General features: G+C 35.6%; 1 long non-coding RNA gene and 1 pseudogene across 1 annotated transcript; one reads left to right on the forward strand and one right to left on the reverse strand.

Moving 5' to 3' along the window:
- Positions 1 to 478: 478 nt before the first annotated feature.
- Positions 479 to 15494, forward strand: LOC144379676 (uncharacterized). Its single transcript, XR_013443006.1, has 3 exons — positions 479 to 556; positions 11906 to 12081; positions 15051 to 15494. It is a non-coding gene; the product is annotated as an uncharacterized LOC144379676 (long non-coding RNA).
- LOC118518263 (prefoldin subunit 3 pseudogene) lies at positions 1807 to 2428 on the reverse strand (annotated as a pseudogene).
- Positions 15495 to 20865: the final 5371 nt, after the last annotated feature.

The raw sequence follows: 20865 nt of genomic DNA on the forward strand, positions 1-20865 counted from the left end.
CCTGGGTGGCTCAGTCGTTAAGCATCTGCCTTCGGCTCAGGTCATGATCTCAGGGTCCTGGGATCGAGTCCCGCTTCGGGCTCCCTGCTCGGTGGGGAGCCTGCTTCTCCCTCTCCCACTCCCCTTGCTTGTATTCCCTCTCTCGCTGTCTCTCTCTGTCAAATAAATAAATAAAATCTTTAAAAAAAAATTACCATCACTGTTACTATATATTTTTTTTCTTTCTGCGAGATCATTGTAGTCCTCAGTTTTGGCAAAGGCACTTTTACTTAAATCAATCTTGATGAGTTAAACTAGGGAAGAAACCTAATCATGGTTTCTTCCAGGCCATATAAATCATAAGGAGAATGATTTGTCACTTCTTTTAACAATGACTAGAAGCAAAGGACATTTGTACAGGATATGTATTTCCAGATGGAGGGAAAATATATGTGATTGGGGATTAGTAAGAGGTTGCTTTTTTCTGATTTAACAGAGACCTGTGAATAAGAATCATCCCATTCATATGGCAGGATTGTGTTCACCAGACTGACCACGAAGGAAGCGCTTACCTCAGGTAATTAGATGAACAAGAAAACACATTCAGTTCTCTGAAAATATCCCAAATAGTGTTTTAGAGATGATTCAACTATATCTTGAAATTGGTATTTTCAAAAAGCCTTGAATATTTCTCTGCCACTGTGGCAATTCATTGTAGCACTTCCAATGACAGCATTCTACAGAACAGGATTAATGAATTTTACTTTTGTCCTTTGTCTAGAAGGAATATAGTCCAAAGTTTTAAATGGCTCTTTCATATGAACATTTAGAGCGATTATTCTGTTGTCACTGTTCAGTTTTGAAATGATATTGGAAAGGACTAAACTAAAATATTTCAGTGATTTAGGAACAAAATTTGAACATTTGATCCTATCCCTATGAAGTCAATGCCATAAAAGGGGCACTCATTTTAAAAGGCTAGATATAAATGTACCAGTTAGGTCTTCATCGTAATTTTTGAAAAGAGGAGGGAAAAAGAATTTCAGGCACTTGATCTACTCTTTTGAGAGAGATTTTTATAGAAACCTAGGATAATATAAGTGCAGTGAAAGTAACATGAGATTGATGGGTAGAGGGTATGATGTCCACTTTGCTTGAGTCACTTAGGTCCAGATGGTCCAAAGGGGTAAGCCTTCCCTTGATTATATACAGTTACCTCCCACTCTGAATCTATTTTCCATTGGTGTGTAATGTTCCAGACACATGATATGTAGTTAATAAATATTTCTGAAAAGAAAAGAAGGAAGGGATATAAAATTAGGGTATGGGATTATTGGTATATAGATCACTCTCAGCTTTATTTTTCTTTTTAAAAAATTTTTTTAAAGATTTTATTTATTATTTATGAGAGAGGGAGAGAGAGCGTGTGTGCAAGTGAGCGCACAGGGGGAGGAGCAGAGGGAGAGGGAGAAGCAGACTCTCTGCTGAGCAGAACCCTGGGATCATGACCTGAGCCGAAGGCAGATGCTTAACAGACTGAGCCACCCAGGCGCCCCTCAGCTTTATTTTTAAATTAATGGTTCATAAATTGAATTAAGGCAAAGCTTGAGAATGAGCATGTTTAATTTGTCTAAAAATGATTAAATCACTAAAATTATATAATTTGGCACTGATCATTTGTTTCTGATTTCTAAGTCTCTATACGAAAGAGAAAAGTACTATTAGAAGCTAGAAGAAGGGCAAATCTAAAAATAAATTTATCATGACTTTATTTATTTTTTTTTTTTAGGGATAAACTTTGGGGTATTTAAAATAACATGTTTGGAAAACTGAACCACATTTTTAATTGTCAGCATTATGCTTTGTTCTTGGTAGAATCATCTTTGTTTCTTCTTTTTACATCCCAATTATAAACCCTGGCCATATTGACTTCTGTGGTAGTAAATTGATCTCGAAGAAAGTCAAGGTCTTCCTCAAGAGAATCAAGATTCTTCGTGGCAGTCGATAAATTCTTTTCCAACAATGCCTGAGCTTCATCAATATCATATTCAAGCATTACATTAGCCCCCAACCACAGACACACTTTATCAGTAGGAGGAACTGAAGCTTTGCAATACAGGTTATCTGCCAGTAAGAATCTGGTCTCCAGTGAACTGGTGGACTCTTTTTTCTTCTGCATGTATTTTAGAATTTCTAAAGTCTGCTTAATTTCAGGAATCTGACCTTTTAGCCTCCTTTTCTTTTGAGCAAGGTTGAGTTCCATAAACTTATACTTTTGGTACTGTTCATCCAGCTTCTTTAGTACTGTATCTGCAGTCTCATTCCCAGGCTGTTTCATGAAGGAATCTACATCTTCCACAAACACGGCCTCAGGAATCCCTAGGTGGAGCCGCCGCCCGTTCCCTGTGGCCACTTCTCCTAAGCCACAACCGTCCTTCGCGGCCGCCATCTTGATGACTTTATTTTTTTTATTCTTAAATAATATTAATGGATTTTCTTTTAAGAACATAGTCAATCAGAATTGATGAATATAAATAAAATATACTTGTCATCCTGATATTGGGTACACAGGAGTTTGTATAGTTCAAATTTGTAGCAGGTGAAACAGTAATGCTAGAGACACAGCTTTAGGAGCTTACTCAGATGAGTGCCAGGGGGATCTGGCCTCTAAAATCCAAATGAAATGTGGCTGAATCCCAAGGGGACTGTATGCCTTTTTCCTAGACATCTTGGGCTGCAAGCTCTTCTTTACTGGCAAATTGGTTTCTTTCTGGATCACGTTGAGATCTCACATCATATGCTTTCCTTTTTCTTTTTCATGACACTCCCAGAAAGATCTCCATCCCTTTCCTTAAATCACACACACACATTCACAAATTCTCACTAGATCAAGTTTTCAGGTATACAGAGTGAACCTTGAAGTTTTGGAGCAATAAAAATGTTTTTAAATCACAGGTGGGGGACGTGTAACTGAATATAAGACATTCCTATTCTTAAAAGGAGCATTTTAGTCATTTTTGCTAACTTTGTCTCTAGCCTCATCAATTATCATCAGAGTAAGTCTGAGTTCTCTGGCCTAGTCTCCAAGATCAGTTTTGGACTTCTCTTTTATATCTAAAAATTTAGTGAAATGCTTTATTAAACAATATCCCTTTAGCCCTGAATCTCACCTTTTCTCTTTTTCTGACTCATCTCTACAAAGAGAAGGAGTATATAAAGGTTTTCCCTTTGATGCAAATTATGTTTTCCTCTAAAGAAAGAAAAAATTACTACAGGTAGTTTATGGATTAAAATAATAATTTTGTCTATATTAAATAGTATTAGTTGAAGTTACGGTACTGCTGTCAATGTTAGATTATAACTGGTTAGGAGAAAAGGCCTGAGAAATTCAATCAAATGGTTTAGAGCTTGTGACACATGACAGCTCTTTGTATGCTTCTTAAATAGTCAGAGTAAAGATTACAAGGAAGTGGTTTTGTTCAGAACCCTTGGAAAACTGAATAATAGAACATACCTACAAGACTAATAGAGGTTCAAGTTAAGTCTGTTTGGCTGAGAACTCATAGAAAAATTGGTTGCTCATGTCCCTCCAACCACATGTACAGGAGGGCCTTTTAAAGAGAGCTTAGCTCTGTCCTGGCTAGTCAAGGAATACCACAGACTCACCTTTCTATTCATGAGTACTTTGCTTTGGATCCATGGTTACCAAAGCGACAATGAGCTGGGATCTTTCTTTGGGTACATGAAAAAAAATCTGCTATTGAAAGTTGATAGTATTTGAGAATTTCATAAGCTTCTTCTCAGAAAGAGGTTAGTATGGTATAGATACACAATAAATTAAGTATTAGATTCTTTGTTCAAATGCTCGTAAGGAGAGGTCAGGTAAATTACTTCTCCAGTATATTCACATATGAAATGATAACTCTTAGGTCTTGAAGAAGTTAATGCAACCTTTGCAGGAATATGAATTCAAGTCTGAATAGTTGCTTACTGATATGCGAAGCTTTCCTCGAGTGATTGTCTATTTGTGTCTAGAAAAGGTCTTGTCTACACAATTTCAGAATTTGTAGTAATTTTACTCAATTCAAATAGCTTCTGTTTGAAATTATGTAGAAAAGATTGTTTAGTTATTTTGATATATATTTTTCAATGAATTGTTTTTGGTGTCATTTGAGATTAACCCAAGCCAGGTATTTAACCCATAATTAAAACCAGTGAAGACACGATAGTACAGTGTTCACAGTGGCAGATTTGGGAGCCACACAGTCTGGGTTTGAATCTTTCCTCTGTCATCCAGTAGCTGTATGACTTTGGGAAAATTACTTAACCTCTTTTCTTACTTTTTCATCTATAAAATGAAAATAGTAACAGGTTCTCCCTCAGATGGTTGTTGTGAGGAGTAAATGAGTAAATAAGTAAAATTGCCCAGTAAATAGGGACTTTACAAATATTTTCTATAATCCATTTATGGTTATAAACATACATTCCCTATGAAACAAACATGTACAAAAACTTGTATGGAAAAAACATGCTAATCTTAAACCATTTAGATTTCTAAATGCTCATTTTCTTTTAAAAATGGTAAAACGTTAATAAGGAATTTTAATTAGACTATAAATTGAGTGAATTTTTACCTTTTGGTTATATAGCATATAAAATACTTACTCATTTTAGCAAGGATTACAGGATAATAAACACTGAATATAGAAAAAACATCTGTTAATTATCCAAGGCTTAATAAATTTACATAGCAGTGAGTAGAGTTCAGCCTTAGGTTGTTTTCCTGATATTTACACTGTGTAATAAAGTCTGTGTTTTTATTGGGAGAAATATTAATTTAAGAAATAGAATGAAAAATTTTAATGGTCATAAGTAATGAGGAAATTGGTTTTGCAATTTTCATGGAAATGAAGCTATTTTTCCTCTATTTTTAAAGTCTTATCACATTAATGGGGAAAAAGCTATATTTAAGAGATAGTTGGTAAAATCTTATAAGAGCCTTGAATTGTTGAGATAAAAATGACTACAAAGGTTCCAGGAAGATTATTTTTTTCTTTTTTATAAATTTAATTTAATTTTATTGTGTTATGTTAGTCACCATACAATACGTCATTAGTTTTTGATGTAGTGATCCATGATTCATTGTTTTCATGTAACATCCAGGAAGATTATTTATCTTGGAAGACTAACCTTATGACAGCATTATAAAATTTCAAATCTATTAATATTTTTACTCTTTAAACTGAGTATGTCCTAAGTAGAATTTAGTTAATAAAAGCATAAATGAAAGTGTTAAGTCAATTCAACATTGTAAGCATTCTTTATTACTGATGAATCATTCCAAAGAATAAGAGGCTAATCCTACAAACTTATTTACATTTTTGTATCTTGTCTGAAGTCAGGAACTTTTCCTATTTTTACTCTGTTTTGACTTCATCTATTGGATTCTTGCTACCAGTCTCTACAATTCTCTGAGACTTTCTCATCATACTCTTGCACCTTAAATTTCCTTTTTTTAAAAAAAATTTTCAGCTTTAAAAGCTGCTCAAGACTTTTTGGCAATCTTCAGAAATATGTTTCTAATTTTGTCTATACCTCAAGCTACCAAGGCAACTCCTTCCTTTTCTTTCCTGTCAACCATCTTAATGGGCCTTATACACCCTTTGCCTCTCTTTTCTCACATCTCCTTTGCTCCTTACCACAGTATGATTGATTACCCCACACAGTCCTGTCATTGCTCTCACAAGTCACCAGAGATCAGCCTCTGTCAAATTCAATGGTGTCTTATAATCTAAAATCTGCCAGTTCTCTCTGCTGCATTGGACAATTTTTTTTTAATTGACATATAATTGACATATAACCTTGTGTAAATTTCAAGTTTACAACATGATGATTTGATACATTTATATATTGCAATATGATTAGCTATCACCATAGTGTTAGCTAATTGTGGTGAGAACATTTAAGATCTAGTCTCTTAGTAACTTTGAAGTATATAACACATGTAGTATTGTTGACTATCATCACTATACTTTGCGTTAGATCTCCAGAACTTATTCACTTTCTAGTTGCAAGTTTGTACCCTTTAACATCTCCCTAATTCCCCCACCCCCAGCCTCTGATATCTTCCACTCTTCTCTCTGAGTCCAGATTTTTTAGATTCCACATATTAGTGACAAACTTTTTAGATGGTTTCTCTGCTGAGATTTAGCATGCCTATCTTACCTCTGTCAGCACTTTTAGTTTCTGTTATTCCTCCTACCATCCCTGAAATATTATTGTCCCCTAGGGATATACCTGCATATCTTAGAGGATATATACACTAAACTCACTTCTCTCCCTTGTCCCATTTGTTTCCCTTTCATTTTTCCTTATCCCTTAGTGACCTTGTAACCCATGCTGTCGTTTAAATCAGCAACGTCAGCTGACTTAGTTATCATTGTACACTTGCTTCTAGTCGGTCGTGAACTTTCAATATCAACTCTTCTCTTCATTCTCTGCACCCTTCACCCTTAAGAACAACAGCCTTCCACAGTCTGCTCTGTCTGTGTTGGCATAGTTAAAACTTAGAAGTTTTTCTCCCATCATTTTGGCTGGTTCCAACATTTACTTTTCTCTGATTGCTGACTTTGCCCTCTAAAGGACCTTCAGAGTCTGTATTCATAGTCTGTCTTGCTTCTCTAGCTAACAACATCCAAAGGAAGTAAACACCAGCATCCCTTTGCTAGGGACCTCTAGGCTTACTGTCTGCCAAGATGAGACTTAAAATTTTTCCTGCAGAGCCAGTTAGAGGGTAATGGCTATGATTTAAACCCACGTCTGTCTGATTCCCCCCAAAGGTGCTGCCTCTCTGAAAGCAAAATTTGTTTATTTTAGTTGAACAAAAATTGGGGCTATTGAAAAATTCTCTCCATCTTTGTAAAGATTCCATATGTTTAAATCTGTGGAGTTTCTAAAGGCATATTGTTTTGACTCTCGAATAAAAATGTTCAAGTTGCTTGTTTAGATATAGGACATCTGTGCTGGAGAAGAATAGTCAATGTGTTGTTAATTTTGTATAGCAGTGGTAGGGTGAGCTACTCTGTTTTCTTGAGAATGAGAAGATACTATTTTCTGTTTGAAAATATTATTTTCTTTAGGTGTCCACTTTTTTTTATCCTTTCAAGTAAATTGTTAACTTGTGTTATCTTCTGAACATATTAACATAAGTAAATAATTGTTCAACGAAGTATTATATAGAGGAAAAATTGCAAAAGTGCTTTTAAAATCATACACTATCAATTAGAGTAATTGCTGCAAAACATGCATAAAACCTGTTATTTTAGATTACTTTAGAGCCTGGCCATCCTGTTGCCTCCAAGTCTGATTTCTACTTATCTAATTTTTTCTTTATGAAAATAATCTGAATATTTTTTCACACTTTTATAAATTTAATTTAAAATTTGAGGTCAATTCTAGCTCTTAAAGAATGCACAATTACTAGACATTTACTTTCAGTATTTAAGGAAATTTCCTTATAAGTATTCAGTTATCTCCAAGTATATATATTTTTTAATATAAGTATTAGGAAGAAATAGAGCCATTTCGATTATCACAAGGGACAAAGACTATTCCAGCTTTTATCTCCACCTTGCAAAAAATTCTAAAAGGTTTTATTCTCTTTCTTTAGAACTTAGAACTCAGACAACTTCATTTATAATTGTTTGTGTTTCTAGGGACCACTTTTAAAATGCAGTACATGTATTTTCTGCATTAATATATCTACTGTACTTACAATTTTCATGACTACACAAGGCCAGCTGAAGATTTTCTGTTACCCTCTGGAAGTTTACAGTTATGTAAATATATATAATTGATAATTAAAGACAGACTGTAAAATTTTAAAACACATTCATTCATCTAGCAAACATTTCACAACACAGAGAAAAACATTTTTAACCAAGAAAAGTCAATTCATAGGAGAGGTCTTTATGCATCCTCAGTGCCCTTAGGTAATATCATCAGGTATGCAGCAGTAGTTATAATGTTGAACTCATTACATCCTATTGATTCATTTATTAATTAATTTTGTTAGTTCTGCCCACTTTGGACAACTGAATTGTCCAAGAGAATCCAATTCTCTTCATAAGTTTAGTGAATATTTAGTGATTATTTGAATTATATTGAATAATATAAATTTTTAATTTTTTGTTTCATTTCTTGGGTTTATATTTACCAATTTGTTTTTTTTTTTACATATTTTATATACATGTTAAATTCTAGGATCTATGCTGAGCACCAGAGACACAATATTGCAAAGGACAGACATGCTCCCTGTCCTGAGAGTCTGAGAAGATTAATGTAGGTATAATCAGAAGTAATGTCTTTCATACTCTTTGAAGGCAGTAATATCTAAACAAAGAAGAGAGTAAGTTTTACCAACAGAGGAAATGGAATATTCAAGGGTCCAGAGAAAAGAAAGTATGTTCAACTGATAATAGTTAATCATGTGAGTTGAGGACTAGAGAAGCAAACAGGGTAAGTCTTGACAGATTTCAAACTATATCTTCATGGAAATAGTGAATAATTAAAGAAGAATAGCATTAAGAAGAGAACATAGTCATATTTACATTTTTTTAAAGTAGGCTCCCATACCCAGTCTGGAGCCCAACACTGGGCTCCAACTCATGATCCTGACATCAAGCCCTGAGCTAAGATGAAGAGTCAGATGCTTTACTGACTGAGCCACCCAGGCACCCCTCATAGTTACATTTTAGAAGGATCAAACTAACTTCAGTGGGTGAAAAAATTAGTTGGATATGAGAGGAAGCAGGGTGGCCAATTAGGATTCATTGTGATACAGCCAAGAAATGGTGAGAACTATTAGAGGAGTGGTAGTGGGATGAAAGGAAAATGTAAGATATCTGGGGAGTACAATCAGTAGTGTGAGGAGATGGAAGGCAGCAGTGTGTACTGTGCAGCTAGCAGGAGAGAGTGCCCTTTATATAGGCTATGATGGTAGGCCACACAGTGGACCCCCACAGATGATACCCAGGTTTCTGGCTTGAGTAACTGGGAAGATGGTAATCTTATTCACTGAGGGAAAATAGGAAAAGATATGCTATAAGGGGGATAATGAGTTCAGTTTGAGGTGTCTATGGAATATTAAAAGGTTCATGACCAATATGTAATGGGATATATGAGTCTGGAGCTCATGAAGATTTTTTTGGCATTAACTGTGGATCAGATAATATCCGCATATAGGTAATAGCTAAAGATATAGGAAAATGAACATTTTCAGGGAGAATTAGTAAAATGAGAAAAGTTGAGTGGCAAAACACCCTATTTAAAACATGGAAAGGAAGAATAGGAGAAGGCCCTGCTGCTGAAGTAGGAGGAAATTCCGTTTAGGGTGATGCTGTAGAATAAAGTGGAAGAGAGAGGTTTTTTAAAAGGAAGGAGTAGTTTACTGTGCCAATTGCTACCAAGAGGTCAAGTATGGTAAGAATTAAAACCTAATTATTACATTTATAAGTGAGATAATTATTAATGAGCTTGGTAAAAGTATTTCTTGTGGAAATGGCTGAGAGTGGGAACCAGAATGTGATGGGTTGTGGGAGGTGAGGAAGTGGAGACAGGGAGTGTAGAACATGCTTTGGACCATTTAGAGTGTGAAGGAGAGGGGAGAGAGGAAGGCAGTGAGAGGAATATGAGTTCAGGAAGGATTTTTCTTTTTGAAGAAGGGTAGAACTTTAGCATGTTCACATATTGATGAGAAAGAAAGATGGAAGAATGTAAGATGATTAAGTTCCTCAGGAGGAAAAAGAAGAGTCCCTGGAGAACTGGTAGAAAGATTAGCCTTCAGTAAGAGGAGGTGGTAATTCTCTTTCACTGTGATAGGAGGGAAGGAAGAAAAACAGACATAGATGCAAGTTACTTTTTTGGTTCAATGGCCAGATATGAGGGGAATTTCAAGATGGTAAAGTTGAAAGCAGAGTCATCTGTTAAGAAAAGGTGAGGGAGGATGGAGCAAGGAATGAGAAGTTTGAGAGTAATAATGATGTCAAACATTTATTGAACTGTATGTTTCAGGCGATTTGCTGTGAAATTTTACATGAACTAATTCAGTTAATCCCCGAAGCAATCCTATGGCTTAATTACCATTATTCCCATTTTAGAGATGAGGTTGGGAGTAGGCTTGAACTAGTCTCTGAGAAGAACAGGAAAACAAGCTGACATGGTCCTGTTGAGGTTAGAGACCATGAAATTATAATGGCACTAAGCTAATGGATCTCACATCCTCATGACAGCCTGAATTCAAACTTTCAAAATAGCTATCATGAATATAGCTTGAAGACATCTGTTAATATATTATGTTAAAATATCTATTATGTGTGTATTTTTCCCACAGAAGGGAAGAGTGTGGGTCTTAATCATCATAGTACTCTCCCACTTAGTGCTGTCCCAGGCTCATAGTAAGCACTTAGAAGGTTTATATTAAATCATTTTTAAACTTGTTTCCACCCTTCCTTGCTTTTTAGACCTATCAAATGCTTTCTCTCTTGATTTAATATTCCAAATTCTTCCAGCTGTTCTACATATGATTTTGTTCCAAATCTTTCATGTTCCTGCTAATACTCTGCTGCAAGAGCTTGATTGTGTTTACGTTTATATCTTTAATATGTAGCATTCACAAATAAATGTAACAATGCAGCTATAGTTGAGAAGAACGAGTCTAACATCAAAGTTACAGATTTGACAATCCTCTTTTTGTAAATTAAGAGAAAAATAGCAGAATAATGATTATAGTTTGAAGGTAATGATTACAGTTCAAGTATGTTACTCTCAGGCACAAAGATTTTTTTTTTTTTATCAATTTCTTCTACTGAAATGATATGGTTGTTAGCCTATACCTATGAAAGAATTAACCCAACTATCCTAGTAAATGTTTAGCTCAAGTCTGACTCCTAAAGTTCAGCAAACATCTCTACTTCTCTATCCCCTGTTAGTTGATATTTGCTTATAGAAAGAAAACAATTCCAAAATTAGCACAATCAAAGCAGAAAGAACCAGCCCTGCTAACAGCTTCACATTTAGCCCAGTGAGATTCATGTCAGACTTTGGACCTCCAGAATTACAAGATAATAAATCTGTGTTGTTTAAGCCATCTGATTTCAGTAATCTGCTATAGCAGCAATAGACTAATACGGGGGATTACATGTTGAAATTATACATTGGGACAGAATTAAGGACAGGGTACTAAAATTTTTTTGCAGAGATGATCATTCTACTTGCAGTGAATCAGTAACTAAAGCAGCTTCTTCACCTTCAACCTTCATAGACCTACTTTTCCCTGACTGACTTACTGACTTGACTTTACAGTCTATAGCAAACTATCAGCCCACAAATTATCAGATCTGCATGCACTTAAAAAAAAAAAAAAGAATGAAAACACAAGCTCAGAAAAAATGGCAGCTGATCTGCTTATAAAACTTAGGCTACTGGTCATAGCACAGCAATACAGTTAAATTTAGCTATTCTCCAAAACATCGCAATTGATGTATCAATTTACTAAGGTAATTTTCTTCATTGATGACATAATAATGACATTTATCATTTATTTAGCATTTATACTATGCCATATACTACAATGAGAATTTCACATATGTAATTTCATTTGATCCCACAATATCAATATATAAGAGATTTTATCCCCATTTTACAGATGAAATTTAAGCAAACTGGCCCCTGTCACGATGTTTGTAGGAATATCTGACTCTAAGGACCATTTCTTTGTGGAAGGTCTAGGAAGATAGATTGGTAGCATCAGGCCTCTTCTCTTATATTTAAAATAATTGGGTCAACTCTAGTACTGGTTTTGCATATCTGTGTTTCTGCATAAAAACCACTCACCCTGATTTTTGCTTTGCTTTGCTTTGCTTTGCAGAACATAACCTATTCTAGGAACAAGTGTCCTTTTTGAAGTTTGTGCTGTGGACATTTAATTAAAAGGGAAGATGTGGAACAAAATGGTATTCTGTGACCTAGAGTCTATCAAAGAAGGCTACCTTCAAGAGTTCAAAATTTGGCAGCATATTTTTGTTTTAGACTTTACCATGACAGGTAAGAATTTATCTACAGGGCAGATATTTCAAAATTAACTTATAAAATAATTTGTTTGACTTCTATCGAACTGAAATCAAAATGTAACAAGATAGGTCAAGATTGTATACATCTAATATAGCAGGATAGATGTTAAATCATTGACAAACTATTCAATTTAATTGTTCACTGGCCAATTTGAAGTTAGGTAAAAAGAATAGGTTTCTTGTTGGGTCGAACTGTGCTGAATATTTGAATATTTTTACTGAATATTTAAAGGTGATAGAGATGGAAGAGATGGAAGAATTCAACTCTTGATTTGTCTTTGATGTTGCTTGAGAGTAAAGGGGACAAATGCGTTTGACACAGGTAGAAACAGGAGACATATGTATCAGACCTAACCAAAGTATTAAAATTAAACTGATTTACTTTTTAAAATGAGAAAGTTGGCATTTGGGTATTTCCTTAGTATTACTCTATAAATTTGTCAAAACTTGGTTGCTGAAACTCCTCTCTGAAACTAATGGGTAACACATCAGTTATCCTCATTGATGACTTGGTATTCCCTACAACAAGCTACATGTTCCCTCTAATCTCTGGATATATCTTGCTTACTGCCTACCAGAGCTGCTCTTTCCTTTCTTCTGCCAAGGTTAATGATTTCCATTTTTCAAAATACTGGTAAGAACTTATTCAGTCCCTTTATCCAAAATATATATGTATATTTATTAAGCACGTACTTAGTACAGGTGACAGGAAATATACAGATTCTGTCTTTTAGAAGCCTAATTTGTTAGGAGGGACAGACAAGAGTAAAGAAAATTGTAAGAAGTAGTAGGGATAAGAGCTGTGACACAAGTCCATATGAAGTCTTAAGGATATACAGAGAAAGTGTGCTTTTCATGAAGCTTTCATAATTTACTCTATTCAAATGATAATAATATTAAACATATATTATCATCTGTGTATAAAGGTACAATACAAAGTGCCATATGTGCATTATTTCATTTAAATCTCACAATAGCCTGGGGGTTAGAACTATTTTTCATCTCATTTTTATAGATGAGGAGTCTAGGGCTCCAAGAAGTCAGAACAGTTTCTCCAAGTCACATAGTAATCAAGTGAGATTAAGTATGAGATAAGCAGAAAAGGATGCAGGTCTTTCACCCCCAAAGGCTGTCTTCTTATTATAGGGTAGAGCTTCCTCAAGGCAGTGTTTTTTAGTCCTGTAGCCCATGAAGAAATCGCTCTGCTCAGTGCATGATATTTGATAGTGGGATTTCTGTACATTTGTTTGTGTATCTCTCTTCCATTATGTTCTGCTTCTTTTATTCAATAGTGAACTTCTTGAAGACACCACACATTTATTTTGGTTGACAGTGTGTCTTCCCAATGCTTATTTGTAATAGAAGGCTATCTATATGGATTTTGGTCAGTTGATTACTAATTAAGCCTGAGGAGAGAAGGATAAAAAAATAGAAAAGAAATCAATTATTGGTGATCTGATTAAGCAAATGGGAAAAATCTAAAGAAAAGTTATTAAAGTTAAAAATTTTGAACATCAAAATGATTCCCATTCTGGTTTGGATTTAGTTTTATCCAGCCCCAATTCTGTTTTTAACAAAGGCACAAAGGGCTGTGTTATGATGAGAAAGAATATTCTTGTTTTCTATTAATCTCAAAGATTAGAAACATTTACAAAATCCCAACTTTATGAGACTTGTACATTAGGATTTTGTGGTGGGCACAATTCTAAGATGACCCCTAAGATTATCAGTACCCTGGTATATATACACTTTCTCCCAGTTATTTAATTAAACAACTCATCTAAGTGCTGCTGGGAAGGGATTTTGCAGAAGTAATTAAAGTCCCAAATCTTGAAATGTTCTTGAGATTGGGAGATTGTAATTAGTGGGTATGACCACATGAACCCTTAAAAAGACCTGGGCTCTTCTTGGAAAGAAATTTTAAGTGTCAGAGGGATTTGATGCAAGGGAGATTCTCTTTTGTTGGCTTTGAGGATGGAGGGTACTATGTGGCAGGGATGGATGGGTGGGCTCTAAGAGCTGAGAGTGGCTGCTAGACTATAGCCAGCAAGAAGATAGGGACCTCAGACCTCCTTACAATTGTGAGGAATTGTATTTGTGAAGAACTAGAATAAGTGTGGAAGCAGATTCTTCTCTAGAGCCTGATAAAAATCACAGCCTGGCTAACACCCTGAACAGCAAGTGCAGCCAAACTGCTCCTAGACTTCTGACCCATAGAACTGGGAACAATAAATGGGTATTGTTTTAAGCTGCCAAGTTTGTGGTAATTTGTTACACAGCAATAGGAAACTCATGTAGATTAAAAAAAAAAAAAAAAAGAAAAATCTCAGTCTGTGTTTCTTATTGTGATGATTTTTTTAAAGTATACTCCACACCATACAAAATAATCTTGCCTATTTTCTATTTAAAACTTTGCTCTTATTTTCAATTCATGTGATCAATACTGATGACTTAGGGATTTGGTAAATGAATTATTCATGGCACTAATATATTTGTTAAATCTTGGTATTTCTAGGCCCAAGAATCCTAATCACTTTAGTCTGTTTGCATGCAGAAGTGCATCCATCTCCTTGATTATTTTAGCTGGTCTTTTAAAAGTATTTTTCCTGAAGACCAGTGATTAGACTTGAATAGGAATGCATGTGATAGACAAATCAGGATTTTGTACAAAGGCAAAATAGTCTTTCTGAAGTAAAGAAAGAAATGGAGGCTTAGGAGGTTATATGTAGCATTAAGTGGCAGACTACTTCTTACCAAAAGCACTTCTACTATTACATTTACTACAAAACATGTATGTTTTGCATTTACTATTGTGTTTTTGGTCAGAAATGGTCTTTCTACATTAGACTGTGGAGTTGAATATTTCAAATCCAAAACTATTAATGGCAGATTCTAAAAACCAGAATGGAAACCTTGATAAATACCTTTGTGCTCCATCTGCAGGTCTTAAAAAAAAGGAGGTTTAATCTGCGTCAGGAACCTACCGTTTGTTCACTTTGGAGAGCTGGAAAGAAATTACGATGGGGCTGGCACTGGAACCTGGATGTTCTTGGCTCTTGTGGATCCTTCTTTTCCACAGGGTTTCTTTCTTCATTATTTCTATCATGTGACTGTGGCTAGGAATGCTTCCTGATAAGGGTATGCCTCTGGAGGAATCCTGGAGCAGGAGGTAGGGTGCTTCAGTTTGAAAAAATCCAGGTCTTTAGAGGAGTAAAATAAGTAAATGAAGCCCACAAGCTCATTTATGCTCTATCTCCATTCACTAGGGTCAAAGCACAATGTTTGGCACATAAAAGGCATTCACTAAGAGTTCTGTGAGTGCACAGATCAGAGGCTCTCAAGACACCTTCCCCCAAGGTTTGATGATTTGCTAAGAGGAGTCACAGGACTCAGTCTATAGTTTCACTCATTGCTGTTATTTTTTTACAGTGGAATAATATAATGTAAAATTAGCAAAGGGTAAAGGTGCGTGGGGAAATATGTGGAAAAAAAACAGGTGCAAGATTCCAGAGTCCTCTCCTAGTGGTCACACAGGATGTGCTTAATTGCCCCAGAAATGAGTTGTGACAATACGTGTGAAATGGGAAGTTCATTAGAAACTCATTTCCAGGCTTTTTACTGGGAAGTGGTCACTTAAACAGCCTTTGCTTAGCATTCCAGACTGCTAGAAGGAAGGCAGGTATTTAGCATAAGCCATATTATTTGCACAATCTGGCACGGTGAGTCATTCTTATTGGTTAGTGTGGTGAAATCTTTCCCAAAATCTAAGCTCTCAGCTGCCAGTTGAGTCAACCTTGCAAGCAGTCCTCTAGAAGTACAACAGTCTCAGGCCTACTATGTTAGCTCTTTTCTGCATAGTGTCAAAATAGAGATTTGGAACCAAAGACCTACCCAGTATATACTTGGTCAATACCCTTAGGAATGGAACAGATTGATTTGTAGCCAGAAAAGCATTTGAATATTTTTATGTTTTAGCCACCACAGGCTGTCCAATAAATCTATCTTAAAGGAAAATGTGGACTATGGGAAATTAAAGTAAGATTTATGCATGATATAGTGTCCCTCAAAGCTCTGAATAAGCCCATTAAGCTATTTTTATGCAGTGCCTACTATGTGTTAAGCATGTTCCTGTTATAGAATTACGTGAGCAAGAGAAAAAAAGTCTCTGCTCTCTGGACCTGATACTACAGTGAGGGGAGACAGACAAATACAAACAAATAAATAAGTGATAAGTACTAAGTAAATTAAGGATAAGGATGGGGAACTGTAGGATGATAGGGGGTATATTTTAAATAGTTTATTTTGGGAAGGCCTCACTAATAAGGTAACATTAAGCAAAGACTTGAAGAATGTAAGAGAGTAAGCCATGTAGATATATAGGAGAAATCATTTCAAGTAGAGGGAAACCCAAATGCAGATGCAAAGATTTTGAGATATGAGTGTAAATAGTGTAATCAAGGAAGAACAAAGAGGGAATACAGCTGAAGTAGATTAAGCCAGGAAGATATGAAATGATGGAAGGACCAGAAGGTACAGAGCCTTGGGACTTTATAAGGACTTTGGTTTTTACTCTAAGATAGGAAGTCATTAGAGGGTTTAGAGTAGAGAAATGTTATGACCAAACTTTGTTTAAAAGAATACCCTGGCTATTGTGTTAAATATATATATATATATATATATATATATGGTTGGGGCAATGGCAGAAACATAGAGAACAGATAGAGCAATGATTGGATTTTTCAAACTGGGGATAATGGTGACCTTGAGAGGACCAGTTTTGGTGAGTGTCTGTCAGCTTTATATAGTTTCTGGGAACAGAAACTTATTCTAGCTGTTTAAGTAAAATCATCAGGAACAGAAACAGCTCCAGGGACTATATTCTACATAGGCCCCGAAGAACTCTATCTTTCTTATGGCTCTGGATTGTCCCAGTTCATTTGGAGCAGAATCTACTGCATGGCGTCACTGGATGCAATCTTTTGGCTTATGCCCTTACTGTTAACTTACTCAGTATCCCAGTTTTTTTATTACTGAGAGAACTTATTTTTTACTCAGCTTTTCATACTAGGGTATAAATTTTAAGACATAAGTCACCATCAGCCCATATAATCACTTCCTTTGGATTAGGTTTCCATCTCCATGTGGTCACTTATGACTGGTAGGAGTGATGAGAGTTGGAATTGTATGATAGAGAATATGGAAATATGCAGAAGGTGTGCATAAGGTTGACACTGTGACAGTCTTTGAGACAGCTTAGTGACAGTCTCAGATCATTTTGAATTGCATCATTCTGTTTTTTTTTATTATGTTATGTTAATCACCATACATTACATCATTAGTTTTTGATGTAGTGTTCCATGATTCATTGTTTGTGCATAACACCCAGTGCTCCATGCAGAACGTGCCCTCTTTAATACCCATCACCAGGCTAACCCATCCTCCCAACCCCCTCCCCTCTAGAACCGTCAGTTTGTTTTTCAGAGTCCATCGTCTCTCATGGTTCATCTCCCCCTCCGATTCCCCCCCTTCATTCTTCCTCTCTTGCTATCTTCTTCTTCTTCTTCTTTTTTTTAAACATATAATGTATTATTTGTTTCAGAGGTACAGGTCTGTGATTCAACAGTCCTACACAATTCACAACGCTCACCATAGCACATACCCTCCCCAATGTCTACCACCCAGCCACCCCACCCTCCCACCCCCCACCACTCCAGCAACCCTCAGTTTGTTTCCTGAGATTAAGAATTCCTCATATGACCTCAGTGAGGTCATATGATACATGTCTTTCTCTGATTGACTTATTTCACTCAGCATAATACCCTCCAGTTCCATCCACGTCATTGCAAATGGCAAGCTTTCATTCCTTTTGATGCCTGCATAATATTCCATTGTATATATATATACCACATCTTCTTTATCCATTCATCTGTCGATGGACATCTTGGCTCTTTCTACAGTTTGGCTATTGTGGACATTGCTGCTATAAACATTGGGGTGCACGCACCCCTTTGGATCCCTACATTTGTATCTTTGGGGTAAATACCCAGTAGTGCAATTGCTGGATTGTATGGTAGCTCTATTTTCAACTTCTTGAGGAACCTCCATACTGTTTTCCAGAGTGGCTGCCCCATCTTGCATTCCCACCAACAGTGTAGGGCGGTTCCCCTTTCTCCGCATCCCCGCCAACATCATTCTGTTATTTCATTTGCTTGCGAGCTGAACTGTTGAACAAAGTAACTACTCTGAATTCTTGCCTTGCCAACATAATGACATTGGCATTATAAGCTTGCTCTTCATTTATTTAACCCCTTCATTTGTTTGGCCCTGCCCATCTAATCTTAAACTGTCTCTGATCATTACCTTTTGTATCCGAGATTTTCCCAGAGGTAGTTGTAGCAGGTCATTGGAGATGATGTTTTTGTCTAGATTGATGGGGAGTATGGTCTGTCTACCACCATTTAGCCCCCTTTAATGTAGGAGGGCATGAACTCCTTTCCACAAATAGGTATATATATATTTAGAATGTTTCCTTAGTCTTGCTTGTGTTATACCAAGTTGACCAAATTACTTTTTTTTTTTTAAGATTTTATTTATTTATTTGTCAGAGAGAGAGGGAGAAAGACAGAGAGCAAGCACAAGCAGGGGGAGCGGTAGGCAGAGGGAGAAGCAGCTCCCCGCGTAGCAAGGAGCCCAATGCGGGACTCGATCCCAGGATGCTGGGATCATGACCTGAGCCGAAGGCAGCCGCTTAACCGACTGAGCCACTCAGGCGTCCCGACCAAATTACTTTTTAGTCAAGTTTCTACAGCCCTTATTTTCTAAATTTAAGGACTATGTTAAAAGAAGAAAAAATACGACTTTTACAGGGAGTTAGATCAGATGTCGATTTTCTTAATTTTTTATGAAACACAGAGATAGGCATGGACATTTGGCTAAAATCACTTTTAAATAATTGTGTAATTCAGTTAGTAATTACAACAGACTTAAGGGCTTTATATCTAATGTTAAATCATAATAAAACTTTTAATGTTTTTATTTATTTATTTTTTTATTTTTAATTTTTTTTAAAACTTTTAATGTTTTAAGAAGCTGTTTAGAAAGTTCTTTTATTAGTTACATTTATAAATGTTAGTTTTGATAATCTAGACCACTCCTTATGCCTTCATTATTGAATTTTAACTTATTATATTGTGAGTCTTCCTCTAAATTATAACCTTTAATTGTCACTGGAACATTGATTTCTTGAAACCTTTGGGGTATAATTGATCTTAACAGTTAAAAGAGAATTTTCTTTACCTTCTAAGAAGAAGGAGGTAGAGAAATGTTTTAAACTATAAGAGAGAAACTTGAGCTTGAAGTTTCTACATTAAATACACATGTAGAAAATATGAAGTGAGTTGTGATGCTGCAAACAGATCTTGTTCTTGTTTTATACAATTGGCTGCTATTTATTTAGCTTACCAAAGTTCAAAGAAAGGGAAGGACTTAGAAATTCTTATTGTCCAACACTGATTTTGTTTTTTGTTTTCTCATGCTGAAAGGCTCTTTAATTTTAAGGAAAAATTCCAGTTATTTTAACCATTAACATTGATGTTTTGGTTAGATTAGGTCTTTCTATGCTGTCTAAACAAAGGAGTAGGATGAATCATCTATTAGAAAAGATATGTGGTCTATGTGAATTACCTAAATTGTCAAATGAACATGATTCTTTCCATTTAAAGATTGATGACAAAATTTGTCAGTCTTCAGTAGACTAAATCCTAGACTTGAGGAAAATATCACCTATCTGAATATTCATAAAGGGTATAGACAAGGTGCTCTTATAGAATGAATTTTGGTCTGGAAAGGGATCTTTGAGACCATCTACTTACTCAACCTCTTCATTTCATGAGGTGAAGAAATGTGTCACACAGAAGTTTTGTGACATCCTAATCTCATGTATTAAGTGGCAGTGAAAGACTCCAAACCTCATCTTTTGATTCTCAGTCCAGTGGTCTGTTTACTACAGAGCAAGGCTGTTGTTGAGGCTGGAAAGACAAGCTTTAGGTTGAATTTTTTTAAAAACTCTATTTTCTACAATAGGGAATAATCATTTGCTTCTCTGTAAGTATATGCAGATATAGAGTAATGAAAAGAAATGTATACACTAAGTAAAATAGAAAAGTATAAATTTAAAATACTTATGAGACTGATAATTAAACACTAACTGCCTATTTATTGATATTATAGAATTAATTTATTTTACAAATAGTAATAGCACTGTGGTTATGTTTGAAAAGAGTCCTTATAGAGACACATACTAAAATAGTCACAGTAAAATGAAAAATAAATATAAATAGATTCATAGAGTGTTTAAGAGAAAGTTTTGCAGGAGAGAAACATAATGCTTGATTGAGAACTTGGCAGTTGAGAGCTATGTGCCTGCTGTGTAGGCAGGGCCTCAAGGGAAACCACTACCTTGGTGGGCTCAGCAAGGGGCCAGGATCTGGTTCTCTGTGTTCTATGTTCAGAAAGTTATTTCTGTATCTTGGACTCTGGGGAATTGATTGAAACTATCTAAGCTTAGCAGTTTATAAATTCATAGGGAGGAACATTATTTCCAATGGTAGAAATAATTATATCGCTACTTAGGGCAGTATCTTTGAAAAGTATCTGGGAAACTGAACTGGAAATCAGAGTTCCCTTATGAGCATCATGCTAGAGCCAAAGAAGTTGAATAGATGGTAGGATGTTTCATTCATAAATGGAACTGCCTGGA

The sequence above is a fragment of the Halichoerus grypus genome, chromosome 12 (assembly GCF_964656455.1).
Source record: "Halichoerus grypus chromosome 12, mHalGry1.hap1.1, whole genome shotgun sequence".
Taxonomy (NCBI): domain Eukaryota; kingdom Metazoa; phylum Chordata; class Mammalia; order Carnivora; family Phocidae; genus Halichoerus; species Halichoerus grypus.